General features: G+C 42.7%; 1 protein-coding gene across 1 annotated transcript in view; it reads right to left on the reverse strand.

The window, feature by feature from the left end:
- Positions 1–321: 321 nt before the first annotated feature.
- Positions 322–20,948, reverse strand: part of ADRA1A (adrenoceptor alpha 1A) — a 175,017-nt gene continuing 154,390 nt past the window's right edge. Inside the window, exon 5 of the transcript XR_003567116.1 lies at positions 322–395. The gene's annotated coding sequence lies outside the window, so the exon portion shown is untranslated. The remainder of the gene's footprint in view (positions 396–20,948) is intronic.

The raw sequence follows: 20,948 nt of genomic DNA on the forward strand, positions 1-20,948 counted from the left end.
ATATCAATTTTACTTGAGAGCAGGTTATAGTAAAGGCTAGTTGTCCAGAGCAATGTTTCCCAGATGAAATTGTACTGTGGGTATGGTATAATATCTCCAGCAGGGGCCACCTCAGGTCCTCCTTTAGTCTCGGGTGGGGAGGGGCTCTGCTACTCCGAGGCCCTGGGGAGAAGGAGCAAGCAGGGGGAGAAGATCTTCACAAAGAAAGGAGAGACTCATTTGCACAATATGTCAAGTCGAAGCATCAACTTGATTGCTACAGGTGTTCAGATTTCTAACTCTGTGACAGTTGTGCAGATTTTTATTGAAATGAACATCGGTGGATCTGGAGAAGTCTGTGACAGGTCATATGAGGGGTGAGATGTGCAGAGGCTTGGTGCTTGAGCATCTCAGACCTGGAAGAGAAGTCAGGATTTGAAATTTACAGGTTTTAAGATGTAAGAGCCTCAGTGGGCTCATATGTAATAAAATATTCATAGTAACGCTTTTTGAGTAGTAACATACTGGAAACAAAGTGCGTATCTATCAACTAGGAAATGGTTGGAAGAATTAGAATAATAACAAATAAGTAATAATAAATGTGGTCCCTTAAAATTTGCAAAATGCTTTACTACTGTTTCATTTGATCTTCACAATAGCCTTGGGAGGTAAATGCTATTTTTGTGTCCATTTTACAGATAAGGAAATTGAGGCAAAGAGCGGTTAAATTATTTGCCCAGGATCACGTTGCAAGTGTCTGAGGCCAGATTTGAACTTAGGTCTTTCTGACTCCAAGTCCAATGCTCTATCCACCGTGCCATCTAGCAATCGAAGAATATTACTGTGCTGCTTGACAATGTTGTTCTGCTCGGTTCTGCTTATTTCACTCTGCATCAGCTTATACAAATCTTTCTAGGTTTTTCTGAAACTGTTTCTTTCATTGTTACAGCACAATAGCATTCTATCACATTCATATGTCATGATTTGTTTAGTCACCCTCCTCATTTCCAGTTTTGTACTGCTACAAAAAGAGTTTCCATAAATACTTTTATATTTGTAGGGCCCTTCCCACTTTCTTTGATCTCTTTGTGTTACAGATCTAGGAGCTGTGCTGTTGAATTTAAGGGTTTGCCCAGTTTAATAACTTTGGAGGCTTAATTCCGACTCATTTTCCATAATGGCTGGACCCATTCCACATCTCTATCTACAATATGCCAGTGCACTTGCTTCTCACAATCCCTTCAGCATTTGTCATTTTCCTTTGCTTTATCAACTTTGCCAAATGGATGAGTGTGAGATGGAATCTCAGCTTCACTTTAATTTACATTTCTCTAATTATTTGTGACCTGGAGAATTTTTTCATAGACTATCAATAGCATGAATGTCTAAGGGAAGACTTGTGTGGATTGATGCTGGGTTAAATACTCAGAACCAGGAGAACAATATATACAATTGTAAATGAAATCGAGGCCCAGAGAAGAAATTTGCCCAGGGTTACACAGCTAGTAAGTGTCTAGGGTATGACTTGGACCCAGGTCTTTGTGACTCTGGGTCTGGTAAGTCCAGAATGGGGATGCTGGCCACCAGGACCCTTTGCTTCTCAGGCTTCCCTTGGCTGGCCGGCCTGAGTGTCTGATGGCTTACAAACTCCCCCTGGGAGGGCTGGGATTCTCATTATCCCTCTTTGGCAGATGGGAAAGGGACAGAGCAAAAGTCCACCATTCTGAGCCAAGGAAACGGAAAAGTCGTTAATGTGGTGGGCAGCCTGAGCCATTGGTGGGAATGGGGTGAAGGGCGAGGCTTGGTGGGAGTCTGCTGGGCTGTAGGACGGATTCAGTGGCAGGGCAGCCTCTCTTGACCTCACCCCCTACTGGGCTGGAGCTTAGTTTGCTCTTTTTGGCAATGGGCCCTGAGTGGGAAAGTTGGCCCTGCTGGCCTCCTCCCTCTTGGGACAGCTCACCTGCTCGGTGAGTAGCTGGGAAAGGAGCAGAGGATCATGGCTCAGCTCCCACTGGCCCCTTACACAAACTCCAATGACTCTTTCCTCTCCCCTGAAAAGGCCTTGCACATTTCTGTCCTTGTTAAAGATAATAATGCACATTTAGAGAGCATTGTAAAACTTGCCAACCACATTGTAAGTAGTCTTACTGGAGGCTCACAAGTCCATGAGGCAAATTGTACAGTTATTACTATTATTTCCATCCCGAGGAATAGTAGAGCATGAGAAGAGCAGGTCAGAGAGGCTAGACACCTTGGTCATGATCACAGAGTATCAGAGGCAGGATCTGATCACAAGCCTTCCTGGCTCCACGGCCGGCGCTGGATCCATTACCCCACGATGGCTCCACTAGAAGTGACCTATTCCAGATCACGTAGCTATTTAGTCAAAGAGTCGGGATGGTAATCCAGGGGGCCTGACTCTGCATGAGCTTCTCTCTGTTGTTGTGATTCAGTCATTTCAGTTGTGTTTGACTCTTCGTGACCCCACTTAGGTTTGTTTGGCAGAGATGCCATTTCCTTCTCTAGCTCATTTTACAGATGAAGAAACTGAGGCAAACAGGGTGAAGTGACTTGGCCACAGTCACACAGCTTGGACATGTCTGAGGCTGGATTTGAACTCAGGAAGATGGATAAGCTCATTTATAGTAGGGCCTCCATCTCCATCTCTCTTTATCTCTCACAGTGCCTAGCGTAACACTTTGCATATGCCCTATTGATCTGAATACAAGCTGCCGTTGCCAATAGACCACCACCTAAAATGAGATCTTTTTGAAAGAATATATACATATATATGTATGTGTGTGTGCGTATACATACATACATATATACATACATACATACGTACATATATATATTTTCCCCACAACTACCCACTTTTAGAGACCAAGAGTGGTTTGTACTAAGAATCAGTGCTTGCAGCTGAGGAGGCAAGCACAGGTGGGGCAGAGGATTTCTATAGATTAAAGGATTATAGTGTAGACCTGTGTGGCCTAATGGGTGGGAAGAGATGGCCCTCTGCCCTTGCTGATTGATGGTTTCTGTGGTTCTTTCCTGCTCTGACATCTTGTGAATCTCTTCCTTAGCTTTGGGATCTGTCTTCCATTCCAGAAAGGCTTTCTCTTGGCTTACCTATATTCTTTCTAGACCCAGTCAACTCTTACCTTCATCAGAAGACCTTTCCTGGTCCCTCTAAGCTGCTAGGGGCTTCCCTTCTAAGGCTAACTTCAGAATACTCTCTATCTAGTATGTACCTATTTCTGTGGGGCAACTAGGTGGTATAGTGGTTAGACCACTGGGCCTGGAGTCTAGAAGCTTTCAGTTCAAATATGGCCTCAGACACTTACTAACTGTGTGACCCTGGGCAATTCACCCTGTTTGCCTCAGTTTCCTCATCTGTAAAATGAACTGGAGAAGGAAGTGGCAAACCATTCTAATATCTTTGCCAAGAAAACCCCAAATGAGGTCACAAAAAATCAGACACAAAACGACTGAACAGCAACAACAAAACAAATATCTGTTGAGATTTGTCTCATCAATTAAAATATAATAAGCTCCTTGAGGGCAGGAATTGTTTTTATCTTTTTTTCTTTCTTTTCTTTCTTTCTTTTTTTTTTGTATTCCCAACATTTCATTCAATGCTTGACACAGAGTAAATGCGTACTGAATTCTTGTTGACTTCCTTACTCATTACTTTCATGGTCTAGTTCTGAGGATGGAGATGGAGGTAGTGGGAGAGTATGTGGTCTGGTGACTCAGTAAGGTTCTCCTAGCTAATCCTTCCTAGACCTGGCTATGATGCCCCTCCTTTCTCCATGGCAAGAACATTGCAGCAACGTGGGAGAATGATAACTGTCATGCTGATTGCACTTGTTGACATAGGGGACAGTCTATCCATTATTTCACTTGGGTTTTCCCACTGGCCTTGGGAGGTGGGAGCCCATGTACTAGATATCAATGGCTCTGTGATCTCCTCCTCTGATCGCTTAGATGCTAGATTTTTTTTCACTTCCCTGCTTATTTATTTTATCATTTCTTTTTTCAAAAAAAATTGGGACAATTAAATTTTGTCCCATATGGTTTCATTTGTGAACTCTTGAAATAGAACTCTGGAAAACCAGACTTTGATAAAGCCCATTAGGATTCAAATGGAGTTACTTGAGGATGCCTTAAACCCAAATCACTCTGGTTGTCACAGATTGGGCAATAATAGGTCCCAGCCCAAGTTTTACTTGGTCACTGTTTGGGTTTTGATGGCTCAGATTGAATGTAAATAGCAATTGTTTCTGTTCTGGCCAGAAACCCTGAAGGTCGTCCCCTCCCAGATTGATTTTTTTGTTTGACTAGGTAATAGAGGCCATTCTCTGCCTCATTTCTTACCTAGCCTAATCACTGAATGGGTCTTGCCTCAGTTAAACTGAGACCTGTTAAAGACCTTAGCTTAAAAAGACCTAGGTCTCCCGCTGTATCCAGGGCCATCTCCAGTTGTCCTGACCTATGTCTTGCCACTGGACTCAGATGATTCTGGATGAGACTTTGTACAGCCCTGCCTCACTTAAATCCAATTCACTTGCAAGTCTCTTTACTTGACACTCTCCTGATGTCATTGATCTTCTTCAGAAAAAAAGGATGAACAACACAAATTCCATTCTTCTCTTTTGCTCTTCTTCTAATCCTACAATTTTCTCCAGAGGATCTATCCAACATGCTAAAGGCTTTCTGTTAAAAAAATCCATGTATTTGAGTGCAGGACTCAAGCTTTCCACTTGAGGCCTCTCACCCCTGATGCATGACCAACCACCTCTTTCTATGATCACATGTCATTATTAAAGGGTTATTATCCTCATATTATAAATGAAGAAATGTTCTCAGAGAGGTTAAGGGGCTTTTCCTACATCACACAATTAATAAATGGCAGAAAGAAACTTAAACCCAACTCTTTTCCTTCTGGGTCCGGTGCTTTCATCCCTTTTTTTTCTCCACTTCATCATACCAAACCCTGATTTGGTTGACCCTCAGGGGAATAGGGTAAGCTCTCTCTCCCACGTTCAGTCTGACACTCTGTTCCCTCTGTCCTGGACTTCATTATCTGCTCTCTATGGCAAGAACTAAGGGTCTTAGGTTTACTTGACTGTGATGTCCAATGAGATAAAGAGGCAATCAGGCTAAGCCATCTGGCAATCATCAACAAGGACCATGAAACGAGCCATTCCCTTTGACCTGACAATACCACTATTGAGGATACATCCCAAGGAAATACTGAAAAAGAAAAAGAGAACTGTCTGGAAAAAGTTTATAGAAGTCTCTCCTTGAGAGCTGCTAATATTATGGTAAAAAGTTCTAGCTGCCTAAATGCCTTCCCCTTTAAGGCTGCTATCATCCACCCTGTATTTAATTTGTATTCATTTTAATCAATAATTTATAGATTTGTTGTCCCCCTCCCCCCAATTTAGAATGTGAGTTCTTTGAAGAAAAGGATTGTTTTTGACTTCCTTTGTATCCCCAGGGACTAGGACAGTGTCTAGCACATGACATGTTTAATAAAGGCTGTTCTTTGGTTGGGAAAGGCTTAAGAAAAACCAACAGTGGAATTAAAGTCAGCAAGATGATACAAAAGCAGAGATGATGAGACTTGGCCACAGATTGGATATGGGGGGAATAGAGGGAGCACTTGAGGATGGCACCTACATTGGGAGGATGGTGGGGCCCTCATCAATCATAGAGAAGTTAGGAAGAGGGAAGGGTTTTTGGGAAAAGATGATAAATTCAGTTCTGTCCATGTTAAGTTTAAGATGTCTACTGAGTGTCCAGTTGGAACTTTCCAATAAATAGTTGGAGATTTCATTATATCATAGAGCCATGGAGCTAGAAAGAATCTTCAAGGTCATCTATTGATCATAGAGGCAGAATTGGAGGCCCAGAGAAGGGAATTGACTTGCCCAGAGCCACCCAGCTAGCGAGTAGTAGACCCTGGGCTTCATTCCAAGTCTTATGACCCATCATATGCAAACCTTTTCTCCTAAAACAATGTACTATATTGTTACAGAAGTTACATCTAGAAATATGGAAAAGTTTATATGGAATAAATAAGAGTTAAAAAAGAACCAGGAGATGTCAATACACATGGACTATAATTTTATTTATGTATTTATATATACCTCAAGAGATCAATCAACATACACTAACCAAGCTCCTATTATGTGCCACGTAGCATGCTAGGTATTTGGGATACAAAGAAGAAATGAAACAGTTCCTGCCTTCCTGAAGCTTCCATTCTATTGGAGTGGGGAGATGGGCACACATAGAGGCATATAAAGGATAAATGTAAAATAAACACAAGGTAATGGGGACAGCCACCAGTGACTGAGGCGGGACATCAGGAAAGGCTTGGTTAGAAGTGGAGGTGAGTGAGTGTATGTGTGTGTATGTATGTGTGTGATATGTTCCTCTAAAGGTCTTCTCCAATAGTAATGATAATAATAACTGACATTTCTAGACTAAGCTTGTGATTTTGCCAGAGGAGGGACTGAAGACAAGAGAAGTTAACTGTCTTGTTGAGGGTCTCACAGCTAGTAAGTGTCTGAGGTGGGATTTGAAGCCAGGTGTTCCTGACTCTCCATACAGTGCCCTCTTCAGTATATCATGCTGTGCTGCTCCCTTAGTTGATCAGGCATGAAGAATGACTTGCCCCCTGCCTGTTGCCCCACCCATATACCCTATTCCAGTTTACCTGTAATGATCAGATCAACATGACTTCTGCTTCTCTGAAGGGTCTAATCATCTGTTCCACTGGTGCTCCGCTCAGCATCCCTGTGATTCAGATGACACTCACTTCTTTGGTCAACCTTCTCAGTCCTTCATATCCATTGTTTCTGCTCGATCCCTTCCACATTCTTGTCTCTCTGTCCCCTACCCTTCCACTATGCCCTCTGGAACCCCTGCTCCACTATAAACAGATCACTGTTTCTTTTCATACTGCTTGTTCCAAGTACTAGGTTGCATGCTGAAATTGCTAAGTGTCATGGCCAGCTGCCCAAGGGAATCTGTCAAATGCTGGATTGAAGCATCGTTATCTGGGCATGGAGCCAGGTTAGCTCCACCATGAATGCATGAGTACAGACTGGCTTTTAAACTGTGTGTGTGTGTGTGTGTGTGTGTGTGTGTGTGTGTTTTCACCTGAGTGTGCAATGAAGGGTATGTGGTGTTGGAGGTGGGGAGGGATTGTCCTAATCCTTTAGTGTTTTCTCATCTTTAACCCCCCAATGCTCTATCTTTTCTAGATATATTGCCGAATCCTCAAACCTCACCTCTACAAAAGCCCTGGTAGCGGTTGAGATTAGAGTCACAAAGAACCACAGATTCACAGAAATAGTGAGTTGGAAGGGACCTCGGTAGCCAATCTGAACTTGGATGGGAGTCCGCATTGCAATATACCCAACAAATATTCCTTCAGCTCTTGTTTGAAGGTCTCCAAGGAAGGGGAATCCCCTTCCCCCTTGAGGCAGCCCCCTCTACTTTGGGATAGCCCTAAATGCCAGGAAGTTGCTCCTTACCCCGATGGTTCTGGGGCCTTCCTGAAGTGCACATTCCCTCTGGTGATGCAGATCCCAACCCACCCATGCCTGCTCATCCTGTCTCCCTCCTGTCCATGCCCTCTTGTCACGTCACCACAGGGTGGACACTTATCAGGGAGGGGCCTTCCTCCAGCTTTCTACCAGTGGAGCATGAGCTCAATCTGTTGACCTTCCCTTGTTCTCCATGTGGGTCTGCCTGGACCATCTGCTTCTTTCTTTGAGGCCATCCTTTTTTATCATGTGTTCTTTGTAATTTCCCATTTGTTATGTGTTGTATCCTGCTCACACCCACCTGGGGTCTCTCCCTCAGCCTTTGGGTCATCCTCAACTTCAGTTTTCCTTACATCAAGCCTGACGTTGCCTTTTTGCAAATCCACCCATGGCTCCTGGTCGTGTCTGTTGGTTGCTGTCCTTTGTTCTCCAAGGAGACCAAAAAGACATCACTATGCTAGAGGCAAGACTACGGCTGGTCAGACCGATACGAGCTCGGTATGTTCTACCACAGGTTGGGCACAAATAGTCCATAAGAACGTTTGGGGTGGATTCCCTACATTTGTGTATCTCACGTTTCTTTTGAGCTACTTCAATTCTGCTGATAGGTGGCTCCATGGTACATAATAGAGTGCTGGGCCTGGAGTCAGAAAGACTTATCTGCCTGAGTTCAAATCTGGCCTCAAGACACTTATTAGCTGTGTGACTCTGGGCAAGTCACTTAACCCGGTCATATACCACCAATGGCAATGACAATGATGATACCCAGGCATTTACATAGCATTTTGAGGTTTTCAAAACACTTTAAAAATATGATCTCATTTTGTCTTCACAATCCTGGGAGCTAGGTGCTATCGTTACTCCCATTTTACAGTTGAAGAAACTGAAGTAAACCAAGGTTATGTGACTTGCCCAGGGTCACACAGCTAGCAAGTGTCTGAAGTGGGTTTCCAAGAATCCTGCTCAGGTCCTCTTCTCTCTAAGTCCAGAGCCCTGTTCACACTTCCTCATGGCCTGGAATGGGAATCATAGTCAGGCAGCTAACTCCAGAAACATTTGGCCTCTCCCCTCATTTTACAGAAGACTAAAGACTAACCCTACATTTAAAAAAAACATCAGACAGCAGTCACTAATTGGGGCTGGGGCTGATAAATCTAAAGGACTTTGTGGGAAAATAACCACAGGAATATGAGCTCTATACTTAGAAGCACTCAGTGGTTTTGATTGCTATAACTTGAGTTTGAAAGCCTATAGAGTTAATGATTTGGGCGGTTTCCTTTCAAAAGAGAAAACAACAAAAAAAATGTGGAACATAGCCAGTATTTCTTTTTAAATGTAAATTGACTTAAATGACAGTTGAATGCATTCCCCTACCCCAAACACTGATTGAATACCTTACCATGCCTCCCTCCACTTTACATTTAGAAATGAGATTTACTAAGCATTCCAGGAAGAAGCAGTTACAATAAACAGGCCTCTTGGAGTTGGCCCAGATGTGTACAGCTGCCCCGTCTCATCCAATGTGATGGCGGGGATTGAGGGGTATTAAAAACTCTACCTTTTAATCTCAGCAATGAGAAGGGAATGTAGTTTGTCCCATGGCCCCCCCAATGACAAGTTCACTCCAGGCCAGGCTTCCATCTGCCAGATCTCTTATTTCTGAACACGGAGGAAAGGCCATTGAGGCAGCCTGACTCAGCGGAAAGATGGCGGGATTGGGCATCAGAGATCTTGGGCTCCAGTGGAGCTTGGGCAAGGTCACCTTCCTGGACCAGTTTCCTTCTCTGTAAAACGAGGGGGTTAGACGAGGTAACCTGTGAGGTCCCTTTCAGCTTGAAATCTGTGAGGCTGCGATCCTATGCCACCCAGAAGGCTGCATTCAAGCAGCCTAGCGCCTAGGAAGTGCTCACTATACACTCATTGATTAATTTATTGGAAAGAGTATTGGGTTTGAAGTCAGGAGAAACTGGGTTCCAGACCTTGCTCCCACCTCACTGTGCCTTAGTTTCCTTATTTGTCCAATAATGCTCCATTTCTCACAGAGTTATCAGTGGGCTTAAACCAGGGGTGGGGAACCTGCAGCCTCAAGGCCACATGTGGCCCTCTAGGTCCTCAAGCATAGCCCTTTGACTGAATCCAAACTTCACAGAACAGATCCCCTTGATAAAAGGGCCACAAGTTCCCTACCTCTGGCTTAAACTGTAGTAGAAGTGTGAACAATTAAGCAAATTAACCTTGGAAACTAGCCATGTGACCTGAGATCAAGTCCTGGTTTTGCCACTTGCAGTCCTGGGCAAGTCATTTCCTTTTTATGAGTCTTAGTTTCCTCTCTTGTAAAATAAGAAGGTTGGATTGAATGACATCTAGGTTTCCTCCCAACTCTAAAACTGGGACAAACCTGTGGCGAGTCATAATGTCATAGGCATAGAACTGAAAGGGACCTTAGAAGTTATTTATTTAAACCTCTCTCCCCATTTTACAGATGAGGAAACTGAAGCCCACAAAGGTTGAGTGATCTTTTCAAGGTCAGTCACCAGGTCGTAAGAGGCAGAGTCAGGATTTAAACAGAGGTCCTTTGTCACTAAACGCAGCACCCTTTTTGTCTATTTAATAATAATATTAACTAGCTAGCATTTATATAACACCTATTATATGCCAGGCGTTGTGTTAAGCACTTTACATAGAGTATCTCATTTGATCCTCACAACAATCTTGGGAGGTAGGTACTATTACTATAATACCCATTTTACAGTTGAAGAAACGGAGGCAGAAAAAGGTTGTGACTTGCCCAAGATCACATAGTAAGAATCTAAGGTTGAATTTGAACTCAAGTCTTTCTGACTCCAGGCCCAGCTAAGTGCCTGCTTCCATTTCTTTCCACTGAGTCCTATTGTTCTTTTCTGTATAATAAAGTCAACTTTATAGGCACTTAGGGGTTCTTGTGAGGAGAGGGGTTTGACAACTCTAAAAGACTACAGAAATGTGGTCTGTTACCCAGTCAACACATACTTTGGCATTAAAAATGTCTTTTCCCCTATCTCCTCTCTCACTGACTCCTCCCTTTCAACCATTTTTTTTTGGGGATTGGGGGAGGCCAGGATAGTGTCCAAGTCTGAAGAATTGTTTCTTTTGTCCTCTCTGGCGTCTCTTAACTTCAACTGTCTCTCTCTAGGGCTCCCCTCCCCACAATGGGCTTGGAAGGCTTTTCACTGGAAGGTTTGGGTGAACACCGAATTGTTTTTCTTTTTTAAAAATAACACGATCCCCTGCCCCCAATTAAAAACATACTTTGGAGTTTTAGGAGGCAAGGCCCAAGACTTCCAAAGGAGTTTAAAAAAATAGAAGTAATGAGCATGTTTCCATGGTGAAAAACATCCCTGAAACATCTTCAGGAATGAGGGACCAGCGATGGTTGGGAAACCTCTGGCCATCTGCCTGTGGAATGGATGGGTGGCCTGGCCTGGCCTGGCCGGTTATTGCAGAGAGTGGAGGAAGGCCGGTGGGCAGTAGAAAAGTTTGGGATGTGGAGCCCCAGAATGCTAGGATTTGAGAGTTGGAAGGGCCCTCAGTAACTTCTAGTCCAACTCATGCACAGAAGGAACCCCTTTTGTGATGGTAACGTCACTGAGAAGGAGAGCCTCTACCTGAGGGCGCCCAGGAAAGGGCAGTGCTCTGATGAAGTGGCATCGGAGGGCCTGGGTTCAAACTTCGCTTTTCCCCTGCCCACGCATGTGCCTTGGTCCAGTGAGTCATTTCCTCTCTCTGAGCTGCGTTTTCCTCATCCTGAGATGAGAGCTTGGGCCAGATTCCCAATGTGGCCCCTTCTAGCTCGAGGCTATTTCTACCTCCAAAGGCAGGTGGGCCATTTCACTTCTCAATAGCCTTCACTGTTAGGGAGCTTTTCCTAACATCCAGCTTAAATTTGTCTCCATCTCTGACCCTGGCTTCTCCATCTGGGCATAAACAGAAAAAGTCTACCCCCTCTTCAAATACTTAAAAACAGCTGGTGTGTCCTCCAGAATCTTTTTTTTGCCCAGGCTAAGTGTTCTGAGTCTCTTCAACTAATCTTCACATGACATTGACTCAAGGCCCTACTTGGGGTCATAGTTCCAGGGCTCTGAGTGGCCTCAGAGGGCACTGAGTCCAGCCCTCTTATCATACACAGGAGAAACCTTGGGACTTTGAGAAAACAGTTTCAGTGGAGGATTGTTGGGGGTAGCAGAGGCAGAGGCATCAGTGGTGGCAGAAATCACAGTTCCAGGGCCTGAGGAATTAGAAGGGGTGGGGTGGAGAAGAAGTGGAGGTAGTAAATACAGACTTCTCTTTCCAGAGGGTTAGCAGTGAAGATGAAGGGAGAGAAAAGACAGCTTGGGAGGAGATAGAAAGCCCTCTGAGACTTGTCAGATCTGAGGAGAGTGATGCATTCCTGGTGCTTTATATGGGGACAAATGTTACCTCAAGAGGGAACTCGGTGTGCACAACTAAGGACTAGCGATAAAGATAAGGGATTCATGGGTAAGAAACCGACAACCTTAGGGGATGGGGCATGGTAGTGCTTGCATCATAACTACAGTTTAAATGTAGGGGATTCAGAAGAAGCAAATGGTTTGGGGAGGGGATCACCTGTCCAAAAGGATCAGTCTGAGGATGGAATTTGGGTCATGGCTTAAAATATAGCAGCAAGGGGGTTAGGCCAAGAATGTTGTATAACTAACAAGTATAGATTAAAAACATGTTCATATGGAGTCTTCTACATCTGGTCAAGAGGGCTATTGACTGAAAGGAAAGGGAGGGAAAAACAGCATAGATAGATAGACAGGATAGGCAGATGACAGATAAGAGAGGTAGATAGAATAGATAGATAGATAGAAGACAGGTAGATAGGATAGATAGATGATATGTAGATAGACAGACAGACAGATGGGATAGCTAGATAGATGATAGGGAGATAGGATAGGTAGGTAACATATAGGTCAGAGGGATAGATAGATGCTTTTTCTATTCATTTGTCTAAGTGCTTACTATGTGTCAAACATTATGCTAAGAACTGGGGATAAAAATCCAAGTAGACAGGCCAGTCCTTGCCTACAAGGATCCTCTATGAGAATGGGGAAAGACAAAGTATAAAAGGGGACAATAAGGAGGAGGATGGTGGTTGGTGATGAGGAGAAGGCTAGTGAGTGAATGAGCTACCAAACTATGTACCACAAAAAAGCAGCATGATTAATATAGGAAAAAGGAATATAAAGTTACTCAGCAGAGGTGATATCCAAGAAGCACATTCTCCCAAACCTAAAGCCTCAGATTGTGGTAGACGAATGCATAATTATGGATAGTCAGTGGAGTGGGCTAGAGATCTTAATGAAAAGCAAATTTGACGTTAATGTTATTGAGATGTAGGGGGATGGAATTTGGGATTGACACATGCTTCTGGAAGGGCTACCTTAATCGAAAGGTAGTGAACAGTTAAGAGGGGCGTTGTACACAATATATTAGGCACACAATCAGTTGCAAATTATGCATGTAACTACCCTACATTTGAGTAGTGCTGGATATTAAGAAGACACTTCTTTTTGTTAAATTTTTTAATTTATTTTTAATTTTCAACATTTACTTCTGTACGATTTTAAGTTCCAAATTTTCTCCTCATCCCTTCCCTCCTTCCACCCCAAGATGGTGACACTCCTTCTTAATGTGGGGCAGCTGCAGTATATGCATAGAGAGCTAGCTTGGAAGCCAAGAAGACGTGGGTTTAAAACCCTACTCTGACAGCTATTGGCCATATTTTCTTGGGCAAGTCACTCAATTGTCTTGGTGTCTAGGCAACTCTCTGAGAATCTAAGTTGTAGAGAAGGGACCAGCCTGGGTTACGGAAGTTTCCTTATCTGGGAATTCCCCAAACCAATGAAATCTCAGGCACAGTCTCCATCTCCTTATACTCTGCTTAAGAAATCCAGGAGCTCCTAGGGTAGGGACATGGGAAAGAGCATTTACCTGAGGGTTGGTGGAGGGAGAAATAGAAAGCAAATTGTTCTGGGGGGAGAGGGGTACCACAAATACGAGACAGAAGAAGGAATGAGAGGTGGCATAATAGAGTGGAAAAAATGCTGACCTCAGAGCAAGGAGGGATGTAGGTTCAAATTTGACAGTTACATTTGTAACCACAGCAAATCGCTCACTCTGAGGTTCAGCTGAACTGTAAAGTGGGGGTAATAATGTTTGTTCTATTTGCCTCATAGAGGTGTGAAGATCAAATGCAAAGCACTATGGAAACCTCAAAGATATCCAGAAATGTTACCTATTACTCGAAGAGGTCAAGAAATTCTTCAATTGAATGAAAAAAAAAAAGCAGTTATTACGTGCCTCCCATGTATGAGGCACTGTGGAAGGTGCTGGGGGACAGAAAGACAAAAGCGAAACCATCCATAGACCCAAGGAGTATGAACTTAGAGCTTCAAGGGTCTTTAAAGGTCATCTTGTCCCCCTCCCCCTCTTCATTTTCCAGATGAGGAAACTGAGGCATAAAGAGGTAGAACACTTTGTCTAAAGCTATGCAGGGAGTTAGTGGCAGAGTCAGAATTTAGCTCAGACTAGGTGTGACATTGTGAATATGGGAGGACTTCAACTATCTGGACTGCAATTCTCTCTCTCTCCCTCTCTCTCCTTCTCTCTCCCTCTCTCTCTCTCTGTCCTCCTCCTGCTCTTTCATTTTCATATCTTCTCTCTCTTTCTCCTGTCTTTCTGTCATTGTCTCTCTGTCTCTCTTTGTCTCTTTCTCTGTCTCTCTTTGTTTCTCTCCCTGTCTCTGTCTCTGTCTCCGTCTTTCTTTTTGTCTCTCTGTCTCTGTCTCTTTCCATAACAGCTAAAATATTCTTGGCTTGTCTTCATCATAATTTGATTCTTCCAAAGGGGGATTAGTTTCCAAAACCTGATCTATGTTTAGGCTGAAATAAGTGTCAGAACGGCCAGAACAAGTGAAGTCTCCCTGACTCTGCTCTGATCCAGCCTCATCTGTAGTTAGCGTTCCATTCTAAGCATCATGTTTTATGAGGGCCATTAAAAAGGTGGAGAGCATAGAGAAGAGAATAGCTGGTTTAGTGAATGACCTCCACATTGTGTAGATAAGAATCATTTGAGAGGAGATGGGGGTTTTGTGCCGAAGAGGAGAAGGCTTTAAGAGGCTTTCAGGTATCTGAATGACCATCAGATGAAAAAAGAAAGGGGTTCAGGTTTGTTGGCTTGACCCCAGAAGCAATACCAGAAATAGGGGGTGGGAGTTGAAGAGAGACAAATTCTGACCCTAAGTCAGATGGCACTGACAATTAGAGCTGCCCTGGAGTGGAATGGGCCACTCCAGGCGGTGGCGAATTTCCCCTCAGAAGATGTAAAATGATTTTCCTAATGAACAGGTCTGAGCATGGCACTCCCCTGCTCCATAACCTTCAGTGACTACCTCTTACAGGTAGGGGCAGATCCAAATTCCTCTCTTTGGCAGTTTAAAACCCTCAACACTCTTAACCAGTCTTAAGTCACTTAACTCTTCTTTTGCACTCTACGTCCAGCCAAACTCACCTGCTTGCACTTATTCAGGTATGACAACCCATGTCCTACCTCCAGGTCTTTGTGCAGGCTGTCTCCCTTGCCTGCAATGCCCTCCCTCCAGATGCCTCACCTCTAAGAATCCCTCATTGACGTCAAAGTTTATCTCAAGTGCCGAACTCCAAATAAAACATTTCCTGATCCCTCCCTCTGGATTCCTGATCCCGGCTGCTAGCAGTGCCTTCCCTACAAAAGTGACTGTGTATTAATTTTGCAACATAATAATGGCTAATATGTTATATATTCATGTAAAATATACGTAGATACACATATGTATTTTATCTATTTAGTCAAATATATTTAGTAATATATGCATATGTATTTGGTAATATATATACATATATAGTAATAGATACATATATTTCATAATATATACATATATTCAGTAATATATATATATATATTTAGTAATATATACATATATTTAGAAATATATGCATATATTTAGTAATATATATATATATAATATACAAATACCTATATACTTATACATACATACACACATATGCACACATATGACCAAAGTTTCACTTTGGGTTTTGTATCCCCAGAACCTAGCACAGAGCCTGACACATAACCAGTTCTTAACAGAAGCTGGTTGATTAATTGATTGATTGAATTCCTATTCAGTTATGGACTGACTGGGTTGTGACCTCTGAGGTATCTTCCAATTCTGAGATGTTGAGATTCAAAGAAACACTATGAGTCAAGAGTTATCAAGAGTGGAGCCAGGCATGCCCTCCTAGGATGGGCTTTTAGGAAATGGGGATGGGGTTAAATAAAAGAATATCCTAACTGGAAAGGACCTTAGAGACAGTGTAGTTTAATTCCCTTATTTTAAAGATGAGAGAACAGAAGTTCAGAAAGATGAAATGATTTACAAGGACACACAAAGAGTGAGCCTTGGAATTGGTGCTTGAACCCATGTCTTTGGAGGCTAAGACTGAGGCTTTTCCTACCACCTCATTCTCAGCAGTCATCTGGGAAGGACTGATAAGCAGGACTCCCTTGCAATGAGACCCAATGCTGGGAAACACATCTACTTCTCCTTGAGTGAACCTCACTTGACAGGATGTTGGCCTCTTGGGAGCTGGGACGGGATCAAAGGAACTGGACAAAGAACAGAGCTGGTTTGTCCCGAAAGTGATAATGCCATGCTGCTCACGTATGCCTTGTCTTCAGGGTTTAATAATTAGGGCAGAATGGTCATCTGCTTCTTCCTTAGAAATCTGTAAAAGACCTAAAGAAATTTCAATAGGGCACTGAGGTAATTAGCTTCCTAGTAGTTAGAGCTGTCCAAAACCAGAGTGGGTGGGGGGCTTAGAAATGTGGTAAGTTCTCCCTTACTGGAGGTCTTTGAGAAAAGGTTGGGGATTTGATGGAGAGAGATTCTGTTCAGGTGTGAGTTGGGCTGGTTTGGCATTGGGACACCTGGGCCCAATTCCTGCTGCCGTCCCTTACCACCGATGTGAGCTTGGGCTTCAGTTTCTTCCTCTGCAAGATGAAGAGGTTGGAATTGATGGCCTCTAAGATAGTGGTAATATTGATGAAAATAATAAAATAACGATCCCTGGCATTTATATGTTGCTTTAAGATATGCAAAGTGCTTTACAAACATGGCCTCATTTGATCCTCACACCAACCCTGGAAAAGGGGTGCTATTATCCCCATTAGTAGATGGGGGATCTGGATCTGGTTGGGGGATTTTGATCTAGATGGGGGAATCTGGATCCAGATTTAGATGGGGAATCTAAATCTAGGTCCTCATATCCTTATTTCTAGATAATTCCTTCTATCTCTGAATCTATGATCCTAGAAATCTCTCTGAGCTTCAGTTTCCTCATCTGCAAAATTAAAGATTTAGACTATTAGGGCTTCTTAACCTGTTATCTACAAACTTTTTTTAATTTTAGTATGTAGTGTTTTAGTTTTATTGGTTTTCTTCATAATCCTATGGATTTTTTTGTTCATTGAAAAACTTTTGAGAAGGGGGTTCCTAGGCTTCACCAGGAGACCGAAGGGTTCTGGGACAGAAAAACAGCTAAGAAGCTTTAAATCTGTGATCCTTTGGGCACGTCATTCTGGATGGCCAGAGAAGTCTCTTGTAGTTCTAAGAATGTAGGATTCTGTGTTGGAGAGGATGTTGTATGAATTTTAAAAGACAACAGAGAAGACAGTGTGTATGTGGAAGGGGGTGGGGCAGCAGAGGGGAGCATGATGGCTGGGGGGATGGGACAGCAGAGGGGAGGGTGATGGCTGGTTCATATTTGAAAGACTCCCGTGGAGAAGGGATTAGATTTGTACTGTTTGGCACCTGAGGGGAGACTCACAGAAATGGTTGGAAATTATAGAGAGGAAAATTCCAGAGGAAAAGCTTCATCAAAGGCAGAGTTGTCCTTGAGCAGAATGGGCTGCCACAGAAAGCATGGCTTCCAGTCTTTTGCCTGAGTACTTCTCCTGGATTCCTGTGCCAGCAGAAGGTCAGGTGACCTTGGTGCTCCTTTCCACATCTTAGAGGTGAGGCAAGCAAACAGGAAATGAAGATTAAAAAACTGCCCTAAAATGGGCATGTGCCCATTTTATCTTTATTATATCTATATTTAAATATATTTGCAATATTAATATTGTATTTATAATATCTTATCTTTACAATGAGTAAAGAAAAGAATGCCTGGCCAGGAGTCAATAAGACTCATCTTCCTGAGTTCAAATCTAGCCTCAGACACTTTCTAGCTGTGTGACTCTGGGCAAGTCACTTCACCCTATTTGCCTCATTTTCCTCATCTGTAAAATCCACAGGAGAAGGAAAAAGCAAACCTACTCCAGTATCTTGCCAAGAAAACCCCAAATGGGGTCATGAAAAGTCAGACGTGACTGAAATGACTGAACAACAACAAAAATCTTTACAATAAGGAAATCTCTTTTCTTGGCTGAGAGCCTTATCCAGTGACATATGAGATATTGGCCTCCTCCAACTGCCATATGTTTAAGATTTACCTGGTAACAGGCTGAAACAGTGGAATAAGATACTATTAATTTAGTTCAAGCAAACTGGGTTATTGTCACTGCCAGGTGTCTCCAGGCAAGAGCAGTAAAGGCAAACAGTAAAGTTTGTCATTTTCTATGCTTGCTCATATCAGATCATCCTTGACCCAGAGATGCCCTGACAGCAGGATTCTTATGAGTGTTCTTTACTTGACTTAGAGGTTGTTTGCAGCTAGGTGGCACAAAGGATAGAACGCTGGGCCTGGAGTCAGGGAGACTGAACTTCATGAGTTCAAATCCAGCGTCAGACACGAGCTTCGGGACCCTGGGCAAACCATTTAACCTTGTTCATTTCAGTTTTCTCATCTGTCAAGTGAGCTGGAGAAGGAAATGCAAACACTCCAGTATCTTTGCCAAGAAAATTCCAAATGGGGTCATGAAGAGTTGGATGTGACTAAAAAATGACTGAATAACAACAAAAAGAGGTCGTTCACATCCAAAGATTTCAAAACACCCTAAGAACAAACCCATCACAGGTCTTCCCTGAGCTCATATACTGTCTAGTAACCAGACTTTTATCCTACTGGAGAGAAATGGGAAGAGGTGGATGAGTGATGACCCTTCTTCAGCCGAGGGAGGTTAAGTTTAAGGCTTTCTCTTGCACTAACCCTCGACTCACATTTTGATCCTTTTGGTTTCCAGGTCCCCATAGGGTAGAACTAGGAGAAATGGACGGAAGTTGAAAAGGAGTAAATTTTGACTTTGTATAAGGAAAAACTTCCTAACAGTTAGAGCCATCCCAAAGTGGCATGGGCTGCCTTGGGACATTGTGACTAATCCACCAAGGGAGGCTGGAAGACTAAGGGTTGAAAGTCATAGAATATATTTAAAAGAAATAGCAAGTTGTACATAATAGATTTTGAGTTTCATGTGCAATCATCTTTTTTTTAAATTATACTATGTTATGGAAATGTTTGTTTTATTCTGTAAATTAAAAATAAAATAAAATTTGAAAATTCATAGAATCATAATCTAGATTTAAAAGGAATTTTGGAAGTCATCTAGTCCAACTCCTTCATTTTACAGATAAAAAACTGAGGTGAAGTGACCAAGGTCACACGGGCAGGAAGAGACAGAGCCATGGTGTTTTGGTGAGGATTCTTGTTCAGGTGTGGGTAGAACTAGATGCCCTTTGACTTCTTGACCATCTCTGAATTTCCATGATTCTGTGAATTTGTGAGTGCTGTGTTTGTCATTGTTGAGAGATGTCTGATTGGTCCATGCTGCCACCATGGTACAGGCAGGACACAGTGGGATCTATGATGGAGGTTTCCCTAATGGAAGGCTAAGCTTTGTTGCAAGGAAAGCAATAAGAAAATGAAGCTACCCAGCCTTTTGTTGAGTCATGCAGTAGGGATTAGGAGACACTTAAAGTTTGGGGCTCACCCCAAAACAATCCAATTGTATCTGATTAAGCTGCATTTATGTAGAACCTTCAGATGCACAAAGTACTTTTCATAAATGATCCCAATCATAGACCAAAGGCTCCTAGATCCAGAGCTGGAAGGGGCCAAAGAGGCTATTTAGTTCACACTTCACATTTTACTGATGAAGAAACTGAGGCCAGGGAAGGCTACTTGATTTGGCAAGCACCATTATTAGCTACTATGATTAGCCTCATTTCATAGAAGAGGAAATGGAAACCTGGATATGTAAAGTGACTTATCTTGAGTCACAGAGTAACCCATTAAGTGTCTTTGGAGAGATTCAACCCTCCTGATGTGGAATCTAGCTCACTATCCACTGCACCATCCAGATCCCTCTTTACTTTTAATCTTCTTTCATTTTAGGTTTGTGGTCCTAGAATCAGGAGTAGCCAGGGTCAGGATGCCTTTAGACTCTAGCTTATTCAAGGAGCACAGTGAAAAAATGGAGTCACAGAGAACATGTGGGATTGGCTTAGAATGCCATTTCCATTGGGGGGGGGATAAATAAAGATGGAGATTAATAGTAGGAAGCTACTGGAACCATGTAGTGGTGGTCTGAGGGACAACAAATATTTTCAGACAGCATTTATTAGTCATGTGCACCACTCATAGTGGTCTGAGGGATTGTGCTCACCGTGGTCCTTGAGAATCTTGGATCTGCTTCTGCATCAGTTTTCTGTGGCATTCAAACAGATGGTATGAAAAGAGACCCAAATGTTTTTAAGTCTTGGTTGGGTTTTGTGGTCAAAGTCTCACTAGCATTCTTTGACTGCAAGCTCTGTGAGGACAGGGACCCTGCCTTAGTCCCCCAGGACCTAGGACAGCACTTCACAAACAGCACATTAGATAACATACATCTTGCTTTAAGGTTTACATATGTTATCTCATTCAAACTTCTCAATTGAATTCAAATCTGACCTCAGACACTTATATGCTGCATTCCTCCTGTATGGACTTCAGTTTCATCATCAATTAATCAATCAATCAATCAATAAACATTTATTAAATGCCTGCTACATTCCAGGCACTGTACTAGGCATTGGAGCATTTGTAGAATGTAAGCATCTGTATAATGGGGATGATAATAGTACCTATTTTCTAGAGTTGTTTTGGGGGTAAAATGAGATAATATTTGTAAAATGTTTTGCAAACCTTAAAGCACTACAGAAATGCTATAATCCTCACAATTACTCTGGGAAGTAGGTGCTCTTATTACCACTCCATCTTACAGATAAGGAAACTGAGTCTGAGAGGAGTTAAATGAATTGCCAAGGGCCATACAGTTATTAAATATCTTAGTCAGCATTTGAACTCAGGTCTTACTGACTCCAAGTCC

This window comes from Vombatus ursinus, unplaced genomic scaffold (genome assembly GCF_900497805.2).
Source record: "Vombatus ursinus unplaced genomic scaffold, bare-nosed wombat genome assembly UNPS02014837.1, whole genome shotgun sequence".
Lineage (NCBI taxonomy): Eukaryota > Metazoa > Chordata > Mammalia > Diprotodontia > Vombatidae > Vombatus > Vombatus ursinus.